The following is a 17997-nucleotide window of genomic DNA, read 5'->3' on the forward strand; positions in this document are numbered from 1 at the left end:
CGCAGCACTACTAGGCTACAACTCATACCATACATTTTGGCCACAAAACCCAGACCGAAATACAAAAGGCAGGGGAGTATTCATATTCATCAAGGATACCCATACCTCCAGGTTAGTGGCACAGCACGATGCTTCAGAGATCATCCACGTGCAACTAACAATGGGCAAAACTGCTATTCAAATTATAGCTTCCCACAGATCACCCACCATGTCCCAGGACCCCCAGTCCACATTCCTGGAAACACTGGGAAACATAAAGGTCTTACCAAACACCCTGATATTGGGTGATTTCATTTACCCATACATTAACTGGGAGAACTACTCAAGTACGAACTCCCTTGCTCAACATTTCCTATAATTTATAAACTCAAATGCCCTGGATCAACTGGTCAACACCCCCACCAGAGGTGACAACATATTGGACCTGGGTGGAGGTATCGGAGGGTGTGAAGTGAGGGGTGCAATGGGGGACATCCTGTCACATGGGAGGCCTTGCCGCCAGATCACCACTCTGGGAATGACCCTTAAGCCTGAGTACACAATCCTCAGCCCCTTCCATGCCTGCAGGTGTTCTGGATATCTGGACAGAGGCGCTGGGGGGTGCAGAGTGAGGGGTGCTACCAGGGACCTCCTCCCATGGGGACACCCCACTGCTGGGTCATGCACAGACCCCGCTCCCTCAATCCCCCCAGCCAGACCCCAAGCCCATCGCCAAAGGACAAAGTCCCACTGACACTCTAGATGTTAGTGGAGGGGGGCAGCATGCAGGGTGGGCCAGCCGAGGATGGGTCCCCCCTTCCCATGAGGGTGCAGAGCCTATCCTCCCACCTGCAACAAAAGCTTGGCTGAAGGCCTGACATTTAATAGATCTCAGCTTTGTGCTGCTCTGCTATGCATGAAACACTGACCCAGAATCAGGTTGTCTGCGAATGATTTAGCACCCGGTTCCCCACAAACATGTGTTGCACTGCTGGAGAGAGGCGGCCCCCTTTTGTCCGTGCTCTGACTCAGTGATGAGCAGCGCTCATCGCCAACCTTGCAGCCGGCTATCCCTGGCCAACCGGAGATCCACAGTGCTGTGGTATTGTTACGTTTAGGCGGGATTCTGACTTAGAGGTGTTCAGTCATAATCCCACAGATGGTAACTTAACACCATTGGTTCCTTAGTCAAGCAGATATATCAAATTTCTGAACCTGTGATTCCTCTCATATTGAGCAGGATTACTATCGCAACAACACATCATCAGTAGAGTAAAACTTACCTGTCTCACGAAGGTCTAAACCCAGCTCACGTTCCCTATTAATGGGTGAACAATTCAATGCTTGGTGATTTCTGCTTCACAATGACAGGAAGAGCCGATATCGAAGGATCAAAAAGTGACATCACTATGAACGCTTGACCACCACAAGCCAGTTATCCCTGTGGTAACTTTTCTGACACATCCTGCTTAAAACCCAAAAAGCCAGAAGCATTGTGAGGCCCCACTTTCATGGTCAGTATTCATACTGAAAATCAAGAGCAAGCGAGCTTTTGTCCTTCTGCTCCATGGGAGGTTTCTGTCCTCCCTGAGCTCAACTTAGAACACCTGCATTACTCTTTGACAGGTGTACCACCCCAGTTAAACTCCCCACCTGACACTGTCCCTGGAGCGGGTCACGGCCAGACACCCGGGCACTTGGAGCCAGAAGCGAGAGCCCCTGGAGCTTACCCCCTGCCTCACCGGGTAAGTGAAAAAATTATAAGAGTAGTGGTATTTCACCAGTGGCCAAGGCCTCCCACTTATTCTACACCTCTCATGTCTCTTCACAGTGCCAGACTAGAGTCAAGCTCAACAGGGCCTTCTTTCCCCACTGATTCTGCCATGCCCATTCCCTTGGCTGTGGTTTCGCTAGAGAATAGGTAGGGACAGTGGGAATCTCATTCATCCATTCATGCACATCACTAATTAGATGATGAGGCATTTGGCTACCTTAAGAGAGTCATAGTTACTCCTGCCATGTACCTGTGATTCATTGAATTTCTTCACTTTGACATTCAGAGCTTGGGCAGAAATCACATCACGTCAATACCCATCTCATGCCTTTGTGATGCTTTGTTTTAATTAAATAGTCAGATTCCCCCAGTCTGCACCAGTTCTAAGTCAGCTGCTAGCTGGTGGATGATGTGGGATGCCGGTCGGGACCGGCGCCCACCACAGCTGGCGTGATCCACAGTGAAGGCCTACCGCATATCCAGAGTTGCTGCTGCCATCCCCCCAGCCCCCCAGGAGGGGGGAGTGGTGAGGTGGGGGCAATGCCTCATCCAGCCGCAGTGTACACCCAGCACCGCTTCATGCCCGAGCCTGACTGACCCAGCCCTTAAAGCCAATCCTTATCCTGAAGTTACTGATCTGGCTTGCCAACTTCATTACCTACATTGTTCTAACATGCCAGGGGCTGTTCACCTTGGAGACCTGCTGTGGATATGGGTACAGCCCAGTGTGAGACTTACACCCTCTCCCCCAGTTTTTCAAGGGTCGGCAAGAGCTCATCTGACACAACCAGAACCGCAACATTTCCAGTGCATGGTGCCCTCTCTCGAGTCAAACCTATTCCAGGGCATCCTGCCCTTTACAAAGAAAAGAGAACTCTCCAAGGGGCCCCCGCCAGCTTTTCCAGTATCGTTTGCATCACCGCACTGGATACCATGAGCTGCCCATCTCCGACACTCCATATTCATGGATCTGAACCCGACTCCCTTTTGATCAGCCAAGGGTGATGGAGGCCACTGCCCATCCCTGCAGAATGGCACTCACCTATCTCTCAGGACCGACTAACTGACCCATGTTCAACTGCTGTTCACATGGAACCCTTCTCCACTTTGGCCTTCAAAGCTTTCGTTTGAATATTTGATACTACCACCAAGATCTGCACCAGTGGTGGCTCCACCCGGGCCCTTGTCCTGGACTTCAGTGCCACCACAGGGGCCTTCCTACTCATTGTGGCATAGACCTCTCGGCTCCCAGCACTGGCAATGGCCGGGTATGGGCCTGACACTACAGTGCCATCCATTTTCAGAGCTAGTTGATTCGGCCGGTGAGTTGTTGCACATGCCTTAGTGGATTCTGATTTACATGGCCACCATCCTGCTGTCTATATCAACCAACACCTTTCTGGGGTCTGATGAGCACTGGAATCAGGCACCTTAACCCGGCATTCAGTTCATCCTGCAGCACCAGTTCTGCTTACCAAAAGCGGCCCACTGGGCACTCGCATTCCATGCCTGGCTCCAAGCCAACAAGTCAGGCTTCTTACCCATTTAAAGTTTGAGAATAGGTTGAGATCTTTTCACCCCCAAGACCTCTAATCATTCACTTTACCAGATAAAACTGCATCCGCCGAGTGCCAGCTATCCTGAGGGAAACTTCAGAGGGAACCAGCTACTAGATGGTTCAATTAGTCTTTTGCCCCTATACCCAGGTCGAATGACTGATTTGCACATCAGGACCGCTATGGACCTCCACCAGAGTTTCCACTGGCTTTGCTCTGCCCAGGCATAGTTCACTGTCTTTTGGGTCCCACCAGGTGCGCTCACGCTCCACCTCCCCAACGAGATGGGTGAGATGGTCCAGCGGTGCACCCCTCACGTGGGGTGGGGGAATTCCTCCTCAGCCGGCATGTGCCAGCCCTCAGTTTCATTGTGCTGTGGGGTCTCCTGCCCACCCTCAGACTCACGCACCTTTTAGACTCCTTAATTAATGTTTCAAGATGGAATGGGTGGGTCACCGACATCATCGTGAACTCCTGGGCACCCAAGATGAGTCCATCGGCCTGGTGACAGGACACATCGGGCTGCACTGAGGGCAGTCCAGCCCAGTCAACAGTCCCATCAGGAGCTGGGCACCCCACACCGTGAGGGTGGGGGCAGCGGCAGTCATCTCCCATGACCCCAGGGCATGGCGAGGGCTGTTGCCATGGGCTGTAACTCTCCCATCCTGGGAGGGGAGCCACCTTCTGGGCGGCCTTCCTAGCCAGCCCAGAGCTGGACGTGGCACACAATTGTGAAGAAAGTGCGCACGATAGTGGTCGGCACGCCCAAGGATGGTCCCCACCCCCCTGGAGGGGGAGGGGATCCGCCTCGCCCAGGCGGCTGGTGCAACCACTGGGATGAATCCTCTGGGTGGACCACGCAGACCCCACCCATTTACCTTTGAATGGTTTCACGCCCTCTTGAACTCTCTCTTCAAAGTTCTTTACAACTTTCCCTTATGGTACCTGTCCGCTATCGGTCTTGTGCCAGTGTTTAGCCTTAGATGGAGTTTACCACCCACTTTGGGCTGCATTCACAAACAACCCGACTCCAGGAAGACCTGATCCTGATATGCTGGGGGCCGCCACCAGCCTAACACCAACCGCAGGCTGAGCCTCGATCACAAGGACTTGGGGCCCCTGGGCAGCACTGGGGAAATGGACTTCAGTACGCCACATTTCCCTACACCTATTACCTGGGTGGGAATTTGGCACTGGGCTCTTCCCTCTTCACTTGCTGTTACTGAGGGAATCCTGGTTAGTTTATTTTCCTCCGTTAGCAATATGCTTAAATTTGGTGGGTCGCCACGTCTGATCTGAGGTCATGCTCCAAGCATGGTCTTGGGGGAGTAGGACAGCAGGGAGCTCGGGGGCAGACAAATGACCCGTCCTGCCTAGCGCCCATGCACACACTCCCTGCTGCCAGACTCCGCTTTGAGGAGGAGGATGGCCAACATGGCCCCAATGCACAGGAACTAAGAGGGTGGGCATTGGACTCTGTCCTGGGAGGGCAGCTGGGTGGTTGTACAACCAACAGCCTCTGGGCATGGGCCAGACATGCACCTGCTCCTTCCATCCTCGGATGGGCTTCCTGGCTCGAGGCAGCAGGGGACTCATCTCCTCCGTCTGCTTCTCTCCCTGGGGGAGCGGAGGGCCCACAGTGGGCTTCCATACTTCCCGGCCATGCCCTCGATGGACAACAGACAGCCCCGGGGGCGATGGAAGGCACGACGCCCCTCAGACTGGCATAACCCAGGAGTAACCCAGGGCTGCAGAGTGCATTTGAAGTGTCGATGAACAATGTGTCCTGCAATTCACATTAGTTCTCACAGCTAGCTGTGTTCTTCATTGACGCACATGCCGAGTGATCCACCGCTCAGAGTCATACAGTTCTCATTCACCAGGGGCACCACTGCCTGTGTGGCATCACACCTCAAGATGAGCACGTGAGGTTTCATGGACGGCAGCGTGGATGCCCAGACTGGGGTTACTGGACAATGCCGCAGGACAGCAGGGAGTCCCGTGGCAGTTGGCACATGGCCACACCGCTGACCTTCCGGGTCTTTGAACCACAGGTACCCACAGGTACCCATGACCGACATCGAGGGGAGAGGGCTCCGGTGTGCCACCCCAGGGTGGCCCCGCATGGCCAGAGGGGATGCCACAGCCTCCCCACTGGGATGGCACCCTCTCCCTCCCCTACTGCATGGGGAGTCAGCCATCTTTGGGGAGCAAGGTGGACCACACCTCTGTGCCGGGTGCACCCTCTGCCACCATCCCCTCATGGTAGTGCCCACACCTCCCACCACATGGATGGATCCCCTCCCTCCGACCACCGGGAGGCAAGGTAGACAGACACCACCCCTCCTCTCACTCCCTCCACTATCCCTCCCTCCATCTGAGAGCCACGGGCTCAGTCCCGCTGGCCTCCACCAGGAAGCATGGAGAGATAGGAGTCAGAAAGAAACACAGAGAGAGAGAGAGATGTAGAAGGTTAGGGCAGTGGAGCGAGAAAAGGCCCTGGTACCCAAGGATGGCACCATCCCGGGACTCTCAGCATTAATGATCCTTCCATATGTTCACCTACGAAAACCTTGTTACAACTTTTACTTCCTTTAGATAGTCAAGTTTGATTGTCTTCTCGGCGCACCTTCGGGGCCATGACCCAACTCCAGGGTACCTCACTAAACCATCCAATCGGCAGTAGCGACGAGTGGTGTGTACAAAGGGCAGGGACTTAATCAATGCAAGCTTATGACCTGCACTTACTGGGAATTTCTCGTTCATGGGGAATAACTGCAGTCTCCAATCCCTATCATGAATGGGGTTCAATGGATTACCCGGACCTGTCGGCCAAGAGTAGACACACGCTGATCCATTCAATGTAGCATGTGTGCAACCCCGGACATCTAAGTGCATCACAGACCTGTTATTGCTCAATCTTGTGTGGCTGAAAGCCACTTGCCCCTCTAAGAAGTTGGAGACGACCACACTGGACTGCATAACTAATTAGCATGGTGGAGTCTCAGTCATTATCGGAAGTAAACAGACAAATTGCTCCACCAGCTAAGAATGGCCATGCAACACCACCCACAGAATCGAGAAAGAGCTATCAATCTGTTAATAATTTTCGTGTCCAGGCCAGGTGAGGTTTCCCGTGTTGAGTCAAATTAAGTCGCAAGCTCCAATCCTGGTGGTCCCCTTCCATCAATTCCTATAAGTTTCAGCCTTGCAACCATACTCCCCTGGAACCCAAAGACTTTGGTTTCCGGGAATCTCCCTGGCGAGTCATGGGAATAACACCACCAGATTGCTAGTTGGCATTGTTTATGGCCGGAACTACAATGGTATCTGATCGTCTTCGAACCTCCAACTTTCATTTTTGATTAATGAAAACATTCTTGGCAAATGCTCTTGCTTTCATTCGTCTTGCACCGGTCCAAGAATTTCACCTCTAGTGGCACAATACGAATGCCCCCGGCCATCCCTCTTAATCATGGCCCCAGTTCCAAAAACTAAGAAAATAGAACCGGAGTCCTATTCCATTATTCCTAGCTGAAGTATTCAGATGACCGGCCTGCTTTGAATACTCTGATTTTTTCAAAGTAAACATTTTAAACCCCCGGGACACTCAGTTAAGAGCATCGAGGGAGCTCCGAGAGGCAGTGCCTGGGACAGGCGGTAACTCATCTCATGGCGGACTGCCACCCTGATCCCAAGATCCAACTATGAGCTTTTTAACTGCAGTAACTTTAATATATTCTACTTCAGCTGGAATTACCACAGCTGCTGGCATCAGACTTGCCCTCCAATAGATCCTCGTTAAAGGATTTAAGGTGTACTCATTCCAATTACAGGGCCTCAAAAGAGTCTTGTATTGTTATTTTTCGTCACTACCTCCTCGAGTTGGGAGTGGGTAATTTGCACGCCTGCTCCCTTCCTTGGATGTGGTAGCCATTTCTCAGGCTCCCTCTCCGGAATTGAACCTTGATTCCCCTTTACCGGTGGCCACCATGGTAGGCACAGATAGTAGCATCGAAAGTTGATAGGACAGACATTCGAATGTCGTGTCACCACCACAAGGGCACGCGATCGGCCTGACTTTATCTAGAGTCACCAAAACTGCGGGGCCAAGAAACGGATTGGTTTTGGTCTGATAAATGCACGCATACCCGGAGGTCAGTGCTTGTCAGCATGTATTAGATCTAAAATTACCACAGTTATCCAAGTAACGGTGGAGCGATCAAAGGAACCATAAATGATTTAATGATCCATTTGCAGTTTCACTGTAGTGTCCATGTGCACCGAGACTAGCATGGCTTAATCTTTGAGACAAACATATGCTACTGGGAGGATCAACAAGATAGGAGCAACTCGGCGGGCGGGTGGAGAGGAGGGGCCGGAGCTTGCACCTCCACCAACAGGAGGGGTCTCTCTCCCTGTGGAGAGGGCACCCCGGGTGCTGGTTGTGCACCAGTGACCACAACCCCGGAGGGCCATGGGCTGGCGCAGTGTGCATCAGCACTCATAGCCAAAGAAAGGTGGGAGAGAGCCCCCCCCACACACACCAGCCATGCATGGATGCCAGGGATGGCGGCCGTGTCACAGGACTCATTTTCCTTGGCCCGGGCTCATTCGTCTCACCTCAATTTCCACCCTGAGTGGCACAGAGTGCTCTGCTCCCCAACCCATGCCTCGCTCCCAGGGTGAAGAAGCTCAACCCACAAGCCGTTACCCACAGAGCCACATCAGAGGGACCCTCTGCCAGTGGGAGTCAGTCTGCCCGATCAATCGATGGATGGTAGGTAAAGGCACCTCGATCCCATGTGGACACCTGGCGGAACATCACCCATGGCTGGGACCTGGTCTCTGATGGGACACGCCATCTTCCCTCTCCCTGGGCTGGAACCCAGACTGGGGCACTCAGACTCATACATTCTGACAGGATGCCTCGGCATTCCTCAATTCCCGAAGGTCTGCCAAATCATGCTGGATCATGCATGCCCGCTGGCCCTTCTGGGGGATGTACCTGCAGGGTGCGACCGGCCATGCAGGATTCCCCGCAGCCACCGAGGGCCAGATCCACTGTCATACAGACTTCCAGCTGGGATGAAGAGACTCAAGAGAGGGAGCCTCGACCCCATGCAGACACCTGGCAGGACATTCTTCACGGGGTTGGGACCTGGGCTCAGACTCTGATGGGACGCCCCATTGTCCCTTAACTCCTGGAGGCTGCCAAATCATGCTGGATCATGCTTGCCCCGCAGGGTGATTGGGGAAGCAAACCTGCAGGGTCCAACTGGCCCCGCAGAACTCCCCTTGGCCACTGAGGGGCAGATCTGCTCTCATATACAGACTTCCAGCTGGGAAGAAGAGGACAGTGAGGGCACCTCGACCCCATGCAGACACCTAGCAGGATGTTCTCCCCTGGGGCTGGGACGTGGACTCTCAATCTGATGAGACACCCCATTGTCCCTTAACTCCTGGAGTCTGCCAAATCATGCTGGATCACACATGCCTGTCGGGCGATTGGAGGAGCAAACCTGCATGGTCCAACTGACCCTGCAGAACTCCCCTCAGCCACTGAGGGACAGATCTGCTCTCATACGGAGTTCCAGCCAGGAGGAAGAGGCCTATGAGGGCACCTTGACCTCACACAGACACCTGTCAGGATGTTCTCCCCCCGGGGCTGGGACCTGGACTCACACTCTGATGAGATGCCCCATCATCCCTTAATTCCTGTAGGCTGCCAAATCATGCCCACTGGGTGACTGGGGGAGCAAGCCTGCAGGGTGCGACTTGCCCCAAAAAACTCCCCTCAGCCACTGATGGGCAGATACGTTCTCATACGGACTTCCAGCTGGGAAGAAGAGGCCCATGAGGGAGCCTCGACCCCACACAGACACTTGAGAGGACATTCTCCCCCGGGGCTGGGACCCAGACTCATACTCTAATGAGATGCCCTGTAGTCCCTTAACTCCTGCAGGCTGCTAAACTGTGCCAGATCACGCGTGCCCACTGGGAGATCAAGGGAAGAAACCTGCATGTTTCGACCACCGCCATGGAACTCCTCTTGGCTGAGATGGGGCAGGTACGCACTCATACGGACTTCCAAGTCCACCCCCATTCTGATCCAGAGCTATTCTGGGGACTTTGCAATTTTTCAAGAATGCCTTTGAGAATAGGGTGGGGTCGAATGTCTCTGCCTGGCCAGGAGCTCTCCAGGCTCACAGACCTCCACATGAAGCTATCATAAGGACTTCCATCAAGGCCTATCACAGTGGCCATCCCATTCGACCCTGCAGAGAGATCTCTTTAACCAGCTGTGGCCCAAGGCTCACCTCGGGGTCCCCACCACCTCCAAGTCCCATGCAGGCTGCCAAGATGTGTCATGTCCCTGTGCCCTTAGAACCTCTCAGGGGACCTTTCTCAGATCCCAGCTGGCCCTGCAGAACTCCCCTCGGTCGCCGAGGGGCAGGCCTGCTCTCATCGGGACTTCCAGATCCCCCTCCATTCTGGTCTAGAGCACCACAGTCCCCATCTCCCGCATATCCCCTGCAGGCTCCAAGCCGTGCTGTGTCCCGTGCCCTCGGACCCTCTCAGGGGAACTTCCATCCAATCCTGGCTGGCCTCGTGGAACTCACCTCGGCCGCCAAGGGACAGGTATGCTCTGATCTGGAATTCCAAGCCCCCCCTCCATTCTGGTCCAGAGCCATTATGGGGACTTTGTGATATTTAGGGGATACCATTGAGTACCTGGCAAGGTTGGATACCTTCCCCCTGCCTGGCAGGAGCACTCCTGGCCCCGCAGCCTTCTGCCAGATGCTCTATTGAGGGCTTTCATCCCACTGGGAGCACGATCCAGGCCCTCTCACCCAGGCGAGAGCACTCCCTGCCCGCCCACCTTCCACCTCTTTCCCCTTCTGGACTTCCACTGGGACGGATTCCCCCTCTGGGCATCCACTTGGTGGGAGGGCTCTTTTTCCTTGCTACATATCTCCTGGAGGCTGCCAAGCCATGCCATGCCCCCATGCCCTTGGAACCTAACAGGGGGACCTCCTTCAGATCCTGGCTGGCCCCGCGGAACTCCATTCAGCGGCCAAGGGGCAGGCACACTCTCATCTGGACTTCCGTGTCCTGCTCCTTTCCTGTCCAGAGCAACACAGTCTCAGTCTCCTGCATATCCCCTGCAGGCTGATAAACCGTGCTGTGTCCCCCATGCCCTTGGAGCCTCTCAGAGGGACCTCACTCTCATCCTGGATGACTTCGCGGAACTCCCCTTGGCCCCTGAGGGGCAGGCCCACTCTCGTTGGGACTTCCATGTCCCCCTCCTTTCTGGTCCAGAGCCATTCTGGGGACTTCAAAACATTTTGGGGATGCTGTTGGGTACCGGTCGAGGTCGGATGCCTTCCTGCTGCCTGGCAGGAGCACTCTGGGCCCCGCAGCCTTCCGCCAGATGCTCCCTTCAGGACTTCCATTGTGGGGGGGCTCTGCCTGACCCCACTCACCAGGGCAGGAGCACTTCTGGACCTGCAGCCTTCCGCCAGACATTTCCTTGGGGACTTCCCTCCCACTGCGGGCATGATCCAGACCCTCTCACCAAGGAGAGAGTGCTCCCTGCCCAGCCACCTTCCACCTCTCTCCCCCTCTAGACTTCCACCAGAATGGATTCCCCCTCTGGGCTTCCACTTCTACCTGGGCAGAAGGGTTCTTTTCCCGGGTTGCAGATCTCCTGGAAGCTGTCAAGCTGTGCTGTGTCACTGTGCCCTCGGAGCCTCTCAGGGGAGCTTCCTTCCCAGCCTCGTGGAACTCTGCTGGGCCGCAAGGCCTCAGCCAGACCCTCATCAAGACTCCATGTGCCCCTGCTCTCCCGTCCAGAGCACCTCCTGAGACTATGCAATATTTTGGGGATGCAGTCTTAAGGACTTCCTTCGGGAGGGACCCTCTCATAGCTTCCACTTCTACTTAAGTTGGGAGAGCTCTTTTCCTGAGTTACATACCATATTTCTTTGTAAATAAGATCTAACCAGAGAATAAGGCCTAGCATGGTTTAACAGAGTGGTCATGATATAAGCCCTACCCCAAAAATAAGACCCAGTTATGATTGTCAACAACACACGACGGACATGTTGAATTATAAAATAATATTACTGACACCCGTTGACTGAGGTTATCATACTCTGCTCACCAGTTTCAGACCATTCAGACACCCGACTTCTCTTTGCAGAAAGTCGTAAGATTCTTTCCCTGGGCATCCTCACAATTCTTACTAATCATCACTCACACTTGACGGTTGAGATCCTTGGCCCATAAACACTGGTAGGTGTACTTTGATTGGTCAAAGTACAGCCAACGTGCATAAAGCGAGTGCACTTGATAATGGACGGCTGTGGTTGTGTCTTCTCTTCTTAACCGTCACCATTTTGTGTTCCCACTCCAGTCTTGTAAGTCTTCAGTTAACCCCCCCTAGACAAGATGAGTGCAAAAAGAAAGAGATAGTCCATCGAGTATACAAAAGGAATCATTGAGGACTCCCGGGGAAAGAATCTGATGGCTTTCTGCAAAGAGAAGAAGTTAGATCTTCAAATGGTCCGATCCCAGCCACCCTCGCAGAACTCCCCTCAGCCACCAAGGGGCAGGCCTGCTCTCATCGGAACTTCCATGTTCCCCTCCTTTCCAGTCCAGAGCCATTCTGTGAATTTTGTGACATTTTGGGGATACAGCTGGGTACCGGGTGAGGTCGGATTCCTTCCCCCTTCCTGGTAGGAGCACTTCTGGCCCCATAGCCTTCTGCCAGACACTCCCTTGAGGACTTCTGTCATGGGGGGGTTCTGCCTGACTCCACTCACCTGGGCAGGGGCACTCCTGGCCCTGCAGCCTTCCACTAGATGCTCCCTTGGGACCTTCATCCCACTGATGGCATGATCTGGACTCTCTCACCCAGGAGGGTGTACTCCCTGCCCAGCCACCTTCCTCCTATCTCTCCCTTCTGGACTTACACTGGGATGGACTGCCCCTCTGGACTTCAACTTTGACCCGGGTGGGAGGGCTCTTTTCCCGGGTTGCATATCTCCTGGAGGCTGCCGAGCGATGCCGTCTCCCCATGCCCACGGAGTCTCTCAGCGGAACCTCCCTCAGATCCCACCTGGCCCCACAGAACTCTCCTCAGCCACCAAGGAGCAGGCACGCTCTCATCGGGATTTCCACATCCCCCTCATTTCCTGTCCAGAGCAACACAGTCCCCGCCTCCTGCATATCCCCTGCAAGCTGCCAAACTGTGTTATATCCCCATGCCCTTGAAGCCTCTCAGAGAGACCTCCCTCCAATCCCAGCCACCCTCGTGGAACTCTCCTCGTCTGTTGAGGGGCAGGCCTGCTCTCATTGGGACTTCCACATCCCCCTCCTTTCTGGTCCAGAGCCATTCTGGGGACTTCATGACATTTCAGGGATGCCGTCAGGTACTGGGCAAGGTTGGACACCTTCCTCTTGCCTGGCAGGAGCTCTCCAGCCCAGCAGCTATGCGGCAGATGCTCCCTTGAGGATTTCTGTCATGGGGGACTCCACCTGATCCCACTCACCTAGGCATTAGCACTCCTGGCCCTGCAGCCTTCTGCCAGATGCTCCCTTGGGGACTTCTGTCCCACTGGGGGGCACGATCCTGACCCTCCCACCCAGGAGTGAGCGCTCCCTGTCTGGCTGCTTTCCACCTCTCTCCCCCTTCTGGATTTCCATCCCAGAGGGGGCCACAGTCCAGACCCGCTCACCCAGGTGGCAGCCCTCTTAGCCTGGCTATTTTCCACCTCTCTTTTCCTTAAGGACGTCCATCAGGATGGACCCCCTCATAGCTTTCAATTCTAACCAGGTGGGAGAGCTCTTTTCCCACATTACATAACTCGTGGAGGCTGCTAAATCATAATGTGTCAACCCTGCCCTCGGAGCCTCTCAGGGGAGCTTCCTTCCCAGCCTCGTGGAACTCTGCTGGGCCACAAGGCCTCAGCCAGACCCTCATCAAGACTCCATGTGCCCCTGCTCTCCCGTCCAGAGCACCTCCTGAGACTATGCAATATTTTGGGGATGCAGTCTTAAGGACTTCCTTCGGGAGGGACCCTCTCATAGCTTCCACTTCTACCTAAGTTGGGAGAGCTCTTTTCCTGAGTTACATACCATATTTCTTTGTAAATAAGACCTAACCAGAGAATAAGGCCTAGCATGGTTTAACAGGGTGGTCAAGATATAAGCCCTACCCCAAAAATAAGACCCAGTTATGATTGTCAACAACACACGACGGACGTGTTGAATTATAAAATAATATTACTGACACCCGTTGACTGAGGTTATCATACTCTGCTCACCAGTTTCAGACCATTCAGACACCCGACTTCTCTTTGCAGAAAGTCGTAAGATTCTTTCCCTGGGCGTCCTCACAATTCTTACTAATCATCACTCACACTTGACGGTTGAGATCCTTGGCCCATAAACACTGGCAGGTGTACTTGATTGGTCAAAGTACAGACAACGTGCATAAAGCAAGTGCACTTGATAATGGATGGCTGTGGTTGTGTCTTCTCCTCTTAACCGTCGCCATTTTGTGTTCCCACTCCGGTCTTGTAAGTCTTCAGTTAACCCCCCCAGACAAGATGAGTGCAAAAAGAAAGAGCTATTCCATCGAGTATACGAAAGGAATCATTGAGGACTCCCGGGGAAATAATCTGATGGCTTTCTGCAAAGAGAAGAAGTTAGATCTCCAAATGGTCCAAAAAATGGCTTGCAGTGTACAATAACCTCAGTCAATAGGCCGGCGAGGGAAATGCTAAGAAGTGCAAGTGTGGATCAGGTTGGCAACCATTATTTCCTACGCTGGAAGATGTCATCTGTGAATGGATTGCTAACAGGAGAGCAAAGGCTTTGGTTGTGTGCAGGGCTGATATTCAAGCATTTACCCTTGCAATGGCACCACAGTTAGAAATATCCCCAGAAGAATTCAAAGAATCAGAACATTGGCTGGATGGCTTTCTTCAGCAATATGAACTGTCTCTAAGATGATCAAGAACACTGTTCAAGCTAGAAGATACTAAAGTTATAAAACATGCACTTGCAGTAAAGTCCTTTGTTGAAGGCATCGACTTTTCTAAATACCAGCTTTCCAACATGATTGCTATGGATGAAACTGCAGTGTTTATGGGCCAAGGATTTCAAACAACAATTGATCAGAGGGGTGCCTCATCAATCTACATTTCCTCCACTGGTTATGAGAGTGCACATGTTACATGTAGTTTGGCAATTCATCTAAGATGGAAAGAAAAACCCAGCTCTAATCATTAGTAAGGGCAAGAAAGATAAGATTGAACATGTTTCAGGCATTTACATTCTTGAAACCCAAAAAGCCTGGTGCACACAAGCAGTTATAAGGAAGTGGGTTGATGTAAAGTTGCCACTTGTTTTGCGAGGTGGCAAAAGAGGTCTGCTAGTCTGGGATTCAGACAGCACTCACTGTGCTAAAGAAATTAGGAAATTCCTTGCACAGAGAAGAACAGATCAAATATTGATTCCTGCAGGAATGACCGCCTATCTCCAGACTCTTGATATTACAATAAACAAGCTATTCAAGGACCATTTGCACATGGAACTCAAAGACTATATTGAAAATGGGATGGAGACAAATCAGTATGGAAACGTGAAGCCTAGCCTGCAAGAGGTCGTGACTTGGGTGAAAAATTCATGGGATAAAATCACTGACAGCTGTGTTGCCAATGTACTACAAACAGGCTACTTGGACAAGTAGTGCTCATTTAAGGAGGGCTCTATTGCTAGGCATGACAGATTGGAGCCAATTGTTCTACAGGAAATGGAGTCGCAAGAAATTCAGGCCAGAATTCAGGGGTTGGAGACTTATGACAATATTCCAGAAGGAGATGACATGACTGTATTTAAATAATTTTCCATTATCGGGGCAACAGAATGGATTGCTTCTGCTTTCACTTTTAGTCCCCTCCTCCAATACACATGTATTGAGATTTTTCTGCACTTTCTGTTACGCATAAAAATATTGAAATGTGAAAGCCAAGGTGTAGATATTCTGAAGTTGAAATGTTTGTTCCACTGCTTATGTAGAATTCTCACACAACTGTTAACGGGTTACTTAGAACTGTTGTCCAATAACAGAAAATTACCAAATAAATGTCAATTTGTGTACATGAATAAATGTCAATTTTTGTACATGAATAAATGTCGATTGTTGTATGGTGGGGGTAAATAAGGCATCCCCTGATAATAAGCCCTAAAGCGTATTTCGCCTGGGGAAAGAGTATAAGACCTGGTCTTATTTTTGGGGAAATATGGTGTGTGTGTGAGTGTGTGTGTGTGTGTGTGTGTGTGTGTGTGTGTGTGTGTGTGTGTGTGTGTGTGTGTGTGTGTGTGTGTGTGTATATATATAAATATATATAAATATATATATACATATATATAAATATATATATATATATATATATATATATATATATATATATATATATATATATATATATATATATATATATATATATGGTAAACAAAAAGGAAAAACCTTTATAATATTAGAAAGCTTCCCTAGACCAAAAGCAGCAGGCAGGATGCATGTCTCAATCAATATTCACTTCCAATGAATAATTATCCAACAACCAAATGGTAAAAATACATAAATTTATTGAGAATGTATCTGCTTTTGTGGATTTAGTGTTCCCCTTCATCAGACATAGTAAAATGCAACAGATTCAGTATAATTAAACACCTAACCTCCAACGTATTAATCAATTAAACAATTAATACATAAAGACATTAATATTACATTAAAATTTAAAGCTGTTTTAAATCACTACACTCTCATATGAGCATAAATATAAAAATATAAAAATATAAAAATAAAAATAAAAATGTATAGGTGAGACTCAGTATTGAGTTCCATTTACTATAAATCTGTAGATTTTTTTGTCTAATGTTTAAGATTCCTAGTTTTCAATAGGAAATGGAACTCAATACTGAGTCTCACCTATACATTTTTATTTTTATTTTTATATCTTTATATTTTTATATTTATGCTCATATAAGAGTGTAGTGATTTAATACAGCTTTAAAATTTAATGACTTTATGTATTAATTGTTTAATTGATTAATAAGTTGGAGGTTAGGTGTTTAAATATACTGAATCTGTTGCATTTTACTATGTCTGATGAAGCGGAACACTGAATCCGCGAAAGCGCTTACATTCTCAATAAATTTATGTATTTTTACCGTTTGGTCGTTGGATAATTATTCATTGGAAGTGAATATTGACTGAGACCAGCATCCTGCCTGCTGTTTTTGGTCTGGGGAAGCTTTCTAATATATATATATATATATATATATATATATATATATATATATATATATATATATAGGATATATATATATATATATATATATATATATATATATATATATAGGATATATATATATATATATATATATATATATATATATATATATATATATATATATATATATATATATATATATATATATATATATATATATATATATATATATATATATATATATACACATATCCCTCAACATTATTTCCCCAGTTCCATTCTGAGACTTCTGTCATTTTCTGTTGTTTATAAATCTCCCTGTAGAATTCCTTAAATATTTCCCTTATTAGCTCATCCTCTTCTAAATAGTCTCCATTTTCCCCTAATCTCTTGTATTTGTCTGCTTGCTTCTTCTTGTATTTATTGGCTAGGTGTTTCCTTTTGTGTCTCTTGACTATTCAATTTCTTGGTCATTAATAATTTTATTCTGTAATTAAATTTTATTTGCCTTTTCTCTTATCCGTAGTGCTTCCCTTCCACTTTCATTACTGCCAGCTTCCTTCTGTACCAGAACTATCTCTCTATATCCAGCTCCTCAATCACTCTTCCTTCTTCCCTTCTTTTTTTTCCTTTTGCAGTCATCAGTTTCCCCCTGACAGTGACCTCAATTCCATCCATACCTCTCAATCTGGAAACAACAAAAATCTGGGCAAAGGCCCATGAAAAGTAGATACAATTGACCAAAAATGGGTGTGCTAATTTACATAAATTTGCATACATTATTATGTAACCCCACCCACTCCAGTGGAATTGCGGTATACCAACATGAAGATTGAAGTCCTAAATAATAATAAATAATGGCAGATTTTTGTATTTCAGACTTTATACCCTCAGAAAAATGCATAATGAAAAACCTGTTATTGAAGCAACTATCCAAGTTTACAGGAGCAATATATAAAATCTGCCACTCACTGCCTCCCTTGGCTCTCTCCCTTGTTTTCGTCCCTTGTCCCAGTCCCATCCCACCATTATTTTTGGCTTTGTCAGCATTTCTTGCTCTGAGTGATTGAGGGGTATGTTGAAATGAATGTCTTAAATTAGAAAATCACTATAGTTTCTGAATGCACAATTTACATCATAGTTAAAACTAATTTACAGTTTCAAATCAAAAGTTTCTATCCCAAAAAAAGTGACTTTTGTTCATGCATAACTTATTTTGGACATTGCAAGGTATATGTCTTGCTTTGGAAATTCTTAATTGCAAGTTTTTAGTTAGCCAGGCATGCCTGAGGTACGCATGCTTCATATTTGCTGATGTCAGACTTCTTTGTTACCACTTGCAAAGCTGATTCACTTTCAGACATAAAACTATTTGTTCCTA

At 49.4% G+C, this 17997-nt stretch overlaps 2 non-coding genes across 2 annotated transcripts; both read right to left on the bottom strand.

Annotated features, from left to right (window-relative positions):
- Nucleotides 1–833: 833 nt before the first annotated feature.
- Nucleotides 834–4613, bottom strand: LOC122814700. Its single transcript, XR_006366896.1, has one exon. It is a non-coding gene; the product is annotated as a 28S ribosomal RNA (ribosomal RNA).
- Nucleotides 4614–5019: 406 nt separating this feature from the next.
- On the bottom strand, nucleotides 5020–5172 carry LOC122814538. The gene has a single exon (XR_006366800.1). It is a non-coding gene; the product is annotated as a 5.8S ribosomal RNA (ribosomal RNA).
- Between the last annotated feature and the right edge of the window lie 12825 nt (nucleotides 5173–17997).

The sequence above is a fragment of the Protopterus annectens genome, chromosome 10.part0, assembly GCF_019279795.1.
Source record: "Protopterus annectens isolate FY-2018-M chromosome 10.part0, PAN1.0, whole genome shotgun sequence".
Lineage (NCBI taxonomy): Eukaryota > Metazoa > Chordata > Ceratodontiformes > Protopteridae > Protopterus > Protopterus annectens.